Here is a 10,556-nt window from a genome sequence, read left to right as displayed (position 1 = left end):
GAGCTGTGGGGAGCAGGGCCCTGTGGGGAGCAGGGCCCATCTCCCCACAGCAAGTGCCAATTAAAATAATGAGGACATGGTTTTGGGGAGAATAAAACAGAGCAGTTAATCCTTTGCAAACGAGGACACAAATCTCAATGATAGTTACCAAATAATCAGGCCCTTGCTGCTTGTTGCTCAGATGGTCAATCCATCAGAGTGTTGGTAAAAGGAAAGCGTTAATTTAAAAAATCCAGTACTCTTGGGGGAAAGAGATCCCCCAATCCAAAGTGAGCTCTTTCCCAACAAGCCAACAGGACAGTTGCAGAGTGAGGTTGGAAATAGAACAATGAGTCTATTTGATTAACAATTATGCAGATTTTCATGCTTTGTTCTGATGAGGGTCCTACCTTGGCAGAGGAGTGTAGCATGGATCCCTCAGCTGGCAGTTCTTGATACGGAGCTCAACATCAGTTGGGAGAGCTCAACATCAGTTGGGAGGAGACTTTCTGTAGCTGGGTCAAAAGTCTGCCATTCCAAATCATCCCCTTTCAGTGGACTCCTAAAATTCTTATGAAAACAATATTCACAAGACTAGGGTTAGAGTAGATGCCTTCATGAAGGTAAAATGTGGGAAGGGAAGGTGCCTTTATTATGGCTAATAATTCCTCACTGTCAAGTTTTCTGATCCATATGTATGGAATAGGGGAATTGACTCCATTCTGGCTACTTTCTGCTGAATGAAAGTAATGTAGGGGAATTTTTGGAATGGAAAATTGACATTGTTTTGACCCTTGCTTTCTCCCTTTGAAGAGAGATAAAGGCAAGAACATTTGTTTAGCTTCTGGCTCATATGCTCATTTGTAAAGTTTCTGTAACATAGTGACTTTAAACCCTAAGTAAATTCCCAATAACATTATTAGAATGTTAGTCCTCATTTAAAATTCCTCCTAAAAAAGACCTGGTTCCAGATGGTATCCAGGAAATGAATTTGAAAGCCAGTCTCTACCTCCTTGGGAAAGGGGAGCCACACAGGTAGTTTCTGCATGTTTTACCTTGCAGGTGCCTTATCATTTCACAGTAATAATAAAAGCAACAACATATTAACATTACTCTACCTAAACAGCAAATCATAAAACTGTTGGCAGCTTTCACTAAGAATTTTTAACCTCAAGTAAGTAAAGCCATTGACTAGGGCTCAGTTTGTAGGTCAGACATAGTATTAAACTGGATGGGCATGTTAGCTAGGAAAATGATCCCAGAGCTATTGGGATTTTATACACAATATCTTGTTTTGATGGGGGCACAAATTTCTTCTTTGGATGGCCATGAGGGTGTTTCAAGCCATTTGGCTTTGGGGGATTGCCTTCCTCAGTAGGGAAATTTAAGCTCAGTTATCTCTCCTTCACCATCCAATAGGCACCTGCATAATAAGAAAAAGCATAGTTTCCTACCGCTTTCTCTCTATATAACCCTGCTGTTTAAATAAAGAAAATCAATCTTTAAAAAAAAAATGACTTCCAGATCCGAATTTCTAAAGGGGATGTCAATCACATACAGGCTTGCTGGACTATAGTGTTCCAAGCATCCATGCTCATGTCCCTTGGAAGGCTTTAGAAGAAAGGTGGCTGACACTCATCATTTTTAGATTAATGAGCAGGTCGTGTGACTGTGAGCTGGGAACCTCCCTGTTGTTTATGAGGTTGCAATAGTGAGATGGGCTGTCCAAGAGTGAACTGCTCTGCCTCTCCATAGTACATCATCAGTGGCTGTTATTCTTACATGCATTAGGCAGTCTTGCCTAGCAATGTCCAGATTTTTAAATATTTAAATTTTTAAATTTGAGTCAGTATTCTGAGTCCTATTTCTTGCTTCTTGATTACCAAGAATTCCAAAACCTATCTCAGATCTGAAAACCCCAGTATGGGTGCTGTATATAGATTCTAGCATAATGTGAGAGTATAAGATGAGAGAACTCCAAACATTGTATTTAGTTAGTATACTTTAGAAATAGTGGCAGTCTGTAGAGGTTGCAAATCTACCTACCAGGGTGGTGAGACATTTAAGGGATTTTAATAATTCCCCAAAAATTATTAAAAGGAAAAACAGCAACATGAGAAAGGCTGGCTTCCCATGAGTCCTAACCCTATTCATCTTCCTGCACTATACACCCTCACCCATCCGTGATCCATACCCACCCTGCATAGCTTGTCTGGGCTGCAGTTGAGAGAAATTTGATGGGGAGCTGATGACAAATGCCCTAAACAGCATATTGACATAGGAATCACCCCGTAAGACCTTTGGATCTAGCTGAAAAGCCCATGACATCATTTCAGGCAAGAAAAGCTAAGACACTGCTGTGGCAAAAAAAAAAAAAAAAAAAAAAAAAAAAAAAAAAAAAAAACAAAAAAAAAAAACAAAACTCTACATGAAGAATCTCTGTGAGTTAGACCTCAGTGGAAAGAAGGGGCCATCAAAGGAGGTACCTTTCTCTGAAGGGAGAAGAGAACTTCCACTTTGCTTATGGCCCTGTCTGAATACTGACAGAGTTTGTGGACTCAAAAAGCTTCCATAGCCTTGGCAGCACATGAGAAGAGCCTCAGGTGATCACTGACTTCATAACTAAGAGTGTCAATTGTTAAATCAACAACAGGAGTCACTGTGCACTTGCTTCCCATGTAGGACCTCTGTCCTTAATGAGTTGTACTATGAGAATTAATGGTAAAACTTGTCATCTTCAAAAGTACTTTATACATTGTGTGTCTGTGTACAAGCAAACTGTTGAAATCTTTACTTAGTGTAGAGTTGGTCTTTGGTATATAAAGATAATTAAAAATGAATCTTTATGAAGAATGGGATAGGAGAGGGAGTAGAAGGTGGGACAGGGAGAAGTGGGGGTGGGAGGGTGGGTATGGGAGGAAGAACTGCTGTATTCCTAAAACTGTATCCATGAAATTTGTATTCATTAAGTAAATGCTTTATAAAAGGAAAGGAAAGGAAAGGAGAGGAGAGGAGAGGAGAGGAGAGGAGAGGGGAGGGGAGGGGAGGGGATGGGAGGGGAGGAAAAAAAAGAGCCAAGAATGGGACAAATATCCCTAAAGCTCCTGCATTTTCTAAATTGACAAGGACTCCTCACTGTCTCCTTGGGCATCAACAGCCACAGACACAGTTGCTGGATAGTTTAAGGGATTTAAATGTTTACTCCATTGCATTTACCAGATCTCTCACAAAACGTCTACTATAGGAAATCCACTTAACAGGGGCTGATGCTGTGGCATATTGGGTAAAGCAGCCACCCGCAGTGCCAGCATCACATTTGGGTGCCAGTTAGGGCCACCCCCTGCTGCTTCAGTTGTGATCCAGCTCTCTGCTGTGGCCTGGGAGAACAGTGGAGGATGGCTCAGGTGCTTGGGCATGCATCCAGGGTGGAGGGGGTCTGGGAGGAATCTCCTGACTCCTAGATTCAGATCAGCCCAGCTCTGGCCATTGCAGCTACCTGGGAAGTGAACCAGTGGATGGAGGACCTCTCTCTCTCTCTCTCTCTCTCTCTCTCTCTCTCTCTCTGCCTCTGCTTCTCTGTAACTCTGCCTTTCAAATAAAATAAACATTTTAAAAAATCCACTTAACAGCCAACTTCTCTTAAATGTAACACACATACAGGACATGCAGTATTACAGTAGAACACCACTTTCTTCTTAGTAATAGGAGTGTAACTATAAGCTGCTCAATCAGCCACAATGCAACTCAAGGTGCTTTTGGATGGAAATTAAATTGAACCACTCATATTTCACCAAATGAATACTCTTCCAAATTGGTGTGTGTGAACCTCTGGATCTCCTCACATCCGGAGCTGAAGAGGCAGCCCGCTACTCTGCATGGAGCAGGTAGTGGCACAAGCCAACCTTCAGAGCTGTCCCTGAGCTGTAACCCCACTGTCTGTGTGAGTGTGTGTGTGTGTGCATGGGCCCAGTGTGTACGAACCTCTGGATCTCCTCACATGTGGAGCTGAAGCACCAGCTCCCTAGCCCCCTTGCTAAGTGACACAAGGAGACTACGAGATGCTCCAGCCAAGATGCCACCTCACCACCTTGCCTGGCATCCATATCAGCCTACTGCCAGAGTAGACCACAGAGGCAGACCAGGCCTCTGAGCAGGGTACCTCTCCAACTTCTCTTCACCTTCCACTGCAGTTTAGTTCACAGGTTCCAGAGCAAAGAAACAACCTGATATGTGTTAAATATCCTCCAGGAACAAGTCTGAGTGAAACCTACATTTGTTCTCAGGAAAATAGACTTTTCTTCACCTTCTACTGCAGTTTAGTTCACAGGTTCCAGTGCAAATATGGAATAGGAAACAATCATCAAGAACATGAACATAAAACTCACTTGCTGGGACTGGCATTGTGGTACAGCACATTAAACTATCACTTATGATGCCTGCATCTCCTATCAGAGTGCCAACTTGAATCCTAGCTGTGTTCTTTCTGATCCAATCTCCTAACCTGTGCCTAGGAATTAGCAGATAATGGCCTGATTACTTGACTCCTTGCCACCCACATGAAATACTCAGATGAGGTTCCTGACTCCTGGCTTCAGTCTGGCTCAGGCCCAACTGTTGAAGCCATTTAGGGGGGGAACCAGTGAATGGAAATCTCTCTCTCTCTCTCTTTATTCCTCCCCTATGTGTGTGTATCTCCTTCCCTTTCACTCTGCCTTTCAGCAAAATAAATAAATCTCTAAAAAATCTCCCTTCAGGATCAAGCATCTGGGGGATACTACACTTTAGGAGGAAATGGATTGATTTGTTCAGAGTACTCAAAGCAGCTTTTTTGTATCCCAGTTCTTTCTCTGTCCACACTTACATTTTTATAGCACTTATGACAGCATCAGTGTGAGTTTTCATTCATTTTCTCATATGTAGTGTGTGACCTATTACAAAGCAACCTTCCTGATTGTATGTCTTTTGCTTCTCCATCCCAAATACTTAGAATAGTGTCTAGTGCCTGACACGTGAAGATCATTTGTTGAATGAACAAACTGAACTATTTACTAAATGTTAATGAAGGAGCTTATGTTCAATCAGTCCATTTATAAAATAAAGCTCAGCTGACTATGAAATGTTTATATTGTATATAAAATATATATCAATTTGCAGTCTGCCTTTGAACTCGGTCATGAGCATCAGCATCCTTGTCTCCTTAATTGTTGTGGGCAGTAAGAAGACTTCTGTCTGCTCTGTTTAAAGATCCCCATGGTTCTCAGTGTTCAGAGAGCTTTTCTGCTGGTGACCTTCCATGTCCACCTGGTTTCCCTTTGTACCCAAGCCTGGACTTGAGGATTGTGATTGTGGCTATGGATCCCAGCTCAAAACTCAAAATGTACCCACTGAAATATTTTCTGATTTCCTCTTCAAGCCAATGGCTGTTTGACACAGTGTGGATTGACATCCACATACGTGTGACTTTTCCCATTTTTCTGGAATTGATTTCTATTTTAATTCCATTGGAGTTATGAAAGCAATGATATGACTCCAATTTTCTAAAAATTGTTGACACATATTTTCTGAAATAACAGATGATCCCACCTGGAGAATTGTTGACAGCTGTTGAGAAGAACACATGTTCTGCTGCTGTCAGGTAGAATGCTCTCTGTATAACTGTTAGGAAAAGTTGATTTATAATATTGCTCAAATCTACCACTCTTGAAAGTGGAGTAGTAATACATTTTGTTTGTTCCATTGCTGTTTATCCCTTCAGAGCTGTCAACATTTGCTTATATATTCTGGTGTCCTGAGGTTGGGTATGCATGTTGTTCAACCTAGAAAAGTACACAGAGGAACACTCAACAATATCAATAATAATATAGGAACAAAATGAGGAATTCAAAAAACACATAGAACAATGAAGAAGAATCAATCAATTTTCAAGATGTAGAAAATGGTGAATAAAAAGAAATAAAAATAAATAGAAAACTTCTACTTCAAAGAAACACAATAGAAAAAACATTTTGTTATGGAGAAATGGTATTGGACTTGCATGATCCTCAAACTCTGATGCTTTTCCCTGGCATAAGTCCACGTCTTCTACTGAGAGCATCATCCAATGATTTCTTCAGAGTGATCCATCCCACCTGTCAATGCAAGTGTTAAGTGACCATAAAACTAGCTCCTGCTGCAGGGTCAAGGGTCATGCTTGTTCTGCCTGCTGTGGTATTGTTGGTGCATGAGGAGTTGGGGCTCAGGTGTGCATATCTTATGAGGGAATGCACAGGCCCCAGGATTTTGCCCTGGCTGTTGACACATCTCTCTGTTCAGCACAAGGTACACCTGCTTCCACCCAAGTGTAAGATGCCCAAGGGTGACCAAATTATGTCTCCCTCAAACACAGCCAGGAGGGAGGGAACCTAGGCCACACCCACACTGAACACGGCTTCGGCTTCTCCACTCTGTCATCAGTGTCTTTAGTGAGAGAGGATGGCATCGGATTCCTATTTCAAAAAAAAATTGATGACATAAAACTCAACAAAATGGAATTAGGAATGTTATTGTGAAAATGGGCAAATATAAGAGATTGTACAAAATTAGTAAGTATTAACTGCACTTCTGAGAGAATATGTTAATTTTTATGAGATGTGTATTTGGCCACTTTTTTCATATCAACTTTTTTTTTTTTTAAAGATCTGTGTTATTTATTTGAAAGGCAGAGTTAGAGAAAGACAGGTAGAGACAGAGAGAAATTTTCATTGGTTGGTTCACTCCCCAAATGTCCACAATGGGCCAAGCTGGGCCAATCTGAATTCAGGAGCCAGGAGTTTCTTCCAGGTCCCCAATATGGGTGCAGGGATCCAAGTATTTGGGCCATCATCTACTGCTTTTCCAGGCACATTTGCAGAAGGTTGGATGGGAAGTGGAGCACCCAGGACTTGAACCGGCACCCTTGTTGGATGCTGACATTACAGGCCAAGGTTTTAACCTGCTGTGCCACAGGTCTAGCTCCTATTTGACCACTTTTAAAATGTACTATTATTGTGGTCCTGACAAAACAAAATACAGCTGATGAATTTTATCATCTTAAGCATTTTGAAGTGTATAGTTGAGTAGTGTTGAGGATATGCACATTGTTGTGGGATGAATATTAGGAACTGTTTTTTCTTATGAGACTGAAACTCTCTACCCATTGAAGGAAAGTTTTTACAATTCCACCACCACCAACTCCCAGTAACTGCCATTCTACTTGCCATTGCCCAGACTATGGAGTCTTTAGGAGATACAGTGATATTTCAGGGTCACATAACTGAAAGGGTAGAGGGAACCCTCTTGGAACTCAGTTTGTCTGCAAAGCTGGGTCCTGATTGTACCCAGGCACTCCCTGGGGTTTTCGGATTGAGCTATGTGTCATAAATGTGTGTGATTATTGACATGGCATGAGGCAGATGGAGGATGAGTCTTTGGAGAGGTCTTTTCTGCTGAGGAATCCCATGAAAGAGAATCCCAAGAAATGAAATCAATTTCTTGATGAAAGTCTACAATAGAACCTGGAACTCAGGGTGTCTAAGCTTTCTTTGCTGAAGCCCCATTGGAGAAAGCCATCTGTTCTGTTCTGTCCTGACTTTCTAGGGGCCCAGACTCAAGAAATCTAGGATGTGAATACTTTATAACTTTGCAGATATTGACTCAGCTCTTGCTATTGATACCTCAGGCATTTGGGCAGGAAGGACTCCATGGTGACATGGGTTGTCCCAAAGAAGGAAACTCAAGGCAAGGTCACCATGCTGATCCCACTTGGGCATTGCAACACTACTTCCCCTTTTGTGGGTATTTTTGGGAGCTTCATGTAGGCTGTCCTGTCCCATGTAGGAACAATTTATTGGAAGAGTTAAAATCTGGGTTAGCCTGTTAGGTCTACACTCTAGGTCATGGCAGACAGAATGGGTAGAGGAATGTTGTGCTGGCACTCATCTTTTATGTGAATCCCAAGCTAGAGAAATGTTCAGATGGAAATCTGTGCTTGACCTTGCTAACAGAAAGTTACCTGGAACAGAAACAATATTGAAAGCCAGATGGGGTTATGATACCTATAGACCTGGCTTTAGAACCACTGCAGGAAGTTGAAAATGTACTTAACAGTCATACACTTCTCCCTGGGTGATGGGCAATTTCACCACACTGACAATGAAGCCCAATGCTGATTCACCTTGAGTGCAAGTACAGAGGGATCTTCATAACTGTGCAGAGGGATCTTCATAACCATGGCCAGTAATGGCCAACGCGACCTCCTGCTCCTGTTCTTTAAAAACAAACAAACAAAAAACCAGGTGCATAATTTGATGAAGATATATATTTTCAGCTACATGTACAGTGTCAGTGGTAATGTAAAATGATGCAACCACCACAGAAAACAGTATGAATGTTCTTCATTACATTGAAAACAAAATTTTTATATTATCTGATAATCTCAGTTCTTATTAAATATCTAAAAGCATTGAAAGTTCAATATAAATAAAGTATTGGCACTGTTTGCCACAGCATAATTCACTGTAGCCAAGACTTTTAGTGTGGCCTGCACTCACAGTGCAAAGTTATGCAGGCACAGAGAAAAGAAAATCCTGTGCCATGGATGAACAGTAAGGTTATTTTCCTAAGTGAAATTAACCACAAGTATCAGTCCCCAAAGACAAATACTGTAAGATTCCAACATATGAAGTATTTAAAGTAGTCAGAGGGGCCAGCGCTGTAGTGCAGTGGTTTAAAGCCCCACCTGCCGTGTCGGCAATCCATATGGGTGCCTCTTCAATTCCTGGCTACTCCACTTCTGACCCAGCTCTCTGTTATGTCCTGGAAAAGCAGTAGAAGATGGCCCAAGTCTTTAGGCTCCTGCACCTCTGTGGGAGATCTGGAAGAAGCTCGTGGCTCCTGGCTTCAGATTGGCTCAGCTCTGGCCGTTGTGGTCATTTGGGGAGTGAACCGGTGGATGGAAGATCTTTCTCTGGCTCTACCTATCTCTGTAACTCTTTCAATTAAATAAATCTTTTTTAAAAAATAGAATACGAGGGTCCAGCGCTGTGGCTCAGCAGGTTAACGCCCTGGCATGAAGCGTCGGCATCCCATATGGGCATCAGTTCTAGTCCCAGCTGCTCCCCTTTCGATACAGCTCTCTGCTATGGCCTGGAAAAGCAGTAGAAGATGGCTCAAGCCCTTGTGCCCCTGTACCCATGTGGGAGACTCAGAGTAAGCTCCTGGCTTTTGGCTTTGGGCTGATGTAGTTCTGGCCATTGTAGCCAACTAGGGGGTGAACCATTAGATGGAAGACCTCTCTCTTCCTCTCCTTTCTCTGCGTAACTCTGACTTTCAAATAAAATAAATAAATCTTTAAAAAAATAGACTATGAGAAGCATAAATTAGAAGGGTAGTTATGGATGGTAGAAAAGGTATGCTATTCAGTAGAAATAGAACTTTTAGATGAAAACAATCCTAGAAATCTGGTGTGTGTGTGTGTAGACACATGTATACATCACTTACCTTACAGTGACAACTGCCCTTGTGAGATACAGTACTCAAGCCCTCTTCTATCTGACCTTGTATAAGAAAAGGGCTCCCTCTGTTGGTCTTTGGTCACTCTTCAGGTGTTTGTGAGTAGGGCTGGTGGCAGGCTATTCCCAAGTGAGTAGAGAGTCATGACTGGTGTCATCTAGGAATGTTGGGAAAGACTGCAATGCCATATCTCTTTTCTCTCCCCAGCTTGGTCTCCTTAGTTACCACACTGTATTTGGGTGACAATGCAGGAAGATACACCAGTCTCTGCTGAATTTATGACAATGCAATTGCAATTGAATCCTATGAATGGATCTTTCTTTATAAGAAAATGGGCAGCCTCTCATCTTGGCCTGAGAGTTCTAAATGCATCCAACAATATTATTTCCAGTTTTATTTATTTTATTTTATTTTTTTAAGATTTAATGAATTATTTGAAAGTCAGAGTTACACAGAGAAAGGAGAGGCACAGAGAGAGAGAGAGAGAAAGAGAGAGGTCTTCCATCTGATGGTTCACACCCAATTGGCTGTAATGGCCAGAATTGTGCTGATCCAAAGCCAGGGGCCAGGAGCTTTCTCTGGGTCTCCCACATGGGCACAGGGGCACAAGGACTTGGGCCATCTTCTGCTGCTTTCCCAGGCCATAGCAGAGAGCTGAATCAGAAGTGCGGCAGCCAGGTCTTGAACTGGCACCCATATGGGATGCCGGTGTTTCAGGCCAGGGCATTAACCCCCTGTGCCACAGTGCCGGTCCCTCCAGTTTTATTTTGGTAGGACCCTTGTCCAGGTATATCAGGCCAGAGAATAATCAATAATGTCTTTCCTGCTGGCGCTGTGGCTCACTAGGTTAATCCTCCACCTGTGGTGCTGGTACTCCAGGTTCTAGTCCCGTATGGGGCACTGGATTCTGTCTCAGTTGCTCCTCTTCCAGTCCAGCTCTCTGTTGTGGCCCAGGAAGGCAGTTTACGATGGCCCAAGTGCTTGGGCTCTGAACCTGCATGGGAGACCAGGAGGAAGCACCTGGCTCCTGGCTTCGGGTCGCCGCAGTG

At 42.6% G+C, this 10,556-nt stretch overlaps 1 long non-coding RNA gene across 1 annotated transcript in view; it reads right to left on the bottom strand.

The window, feature by feature from the left end:
* Nucleotides 1-249: 249 nt before the first annotated feature.
* LOC149119792 (uncharacterized) overlaps nucleotides 250-10,556 on the bottom strand; it is a 97,920-nt gene continuing 87,613 nt past the window's right edge. Inside the window, exons 2-3 of the long non-coding RNA XR_016227442.1 lie at nucleotides 5,563-5,795; nucleotides 250-549 (exon numbers count right to left, since the gene is read on the bottom strand). This is a non-coding gene — a long non-coding RNA (uncharacterized LOC149119792). The remainder of the gene's footprint in view (nucleotides 550-5,562; nucleotides 5,796-10,556) is intronic.

Source organism: Oryctolagus cuniculus, chromosome 21 (assembly GCF_051225735.1).
Source record: "Oryctolagus cuniculus isolate XC-2025 breed Fujian yellow rabbit chromosome 21, ASM5122573v1, whole genome shotgun sequence".
Lineage (NCBI taxonomy): Eukaryota > Metazoa > Chordata > Mammalia > Lagomorpha > Leporidae > Oryctolagus > Oryctolagus cuniculus.
The sequence above is the reverse complement of the archived record's forward strand: the minus strand, read 5'-3'. Positions and strand labels throughout refer to the sequence as shown.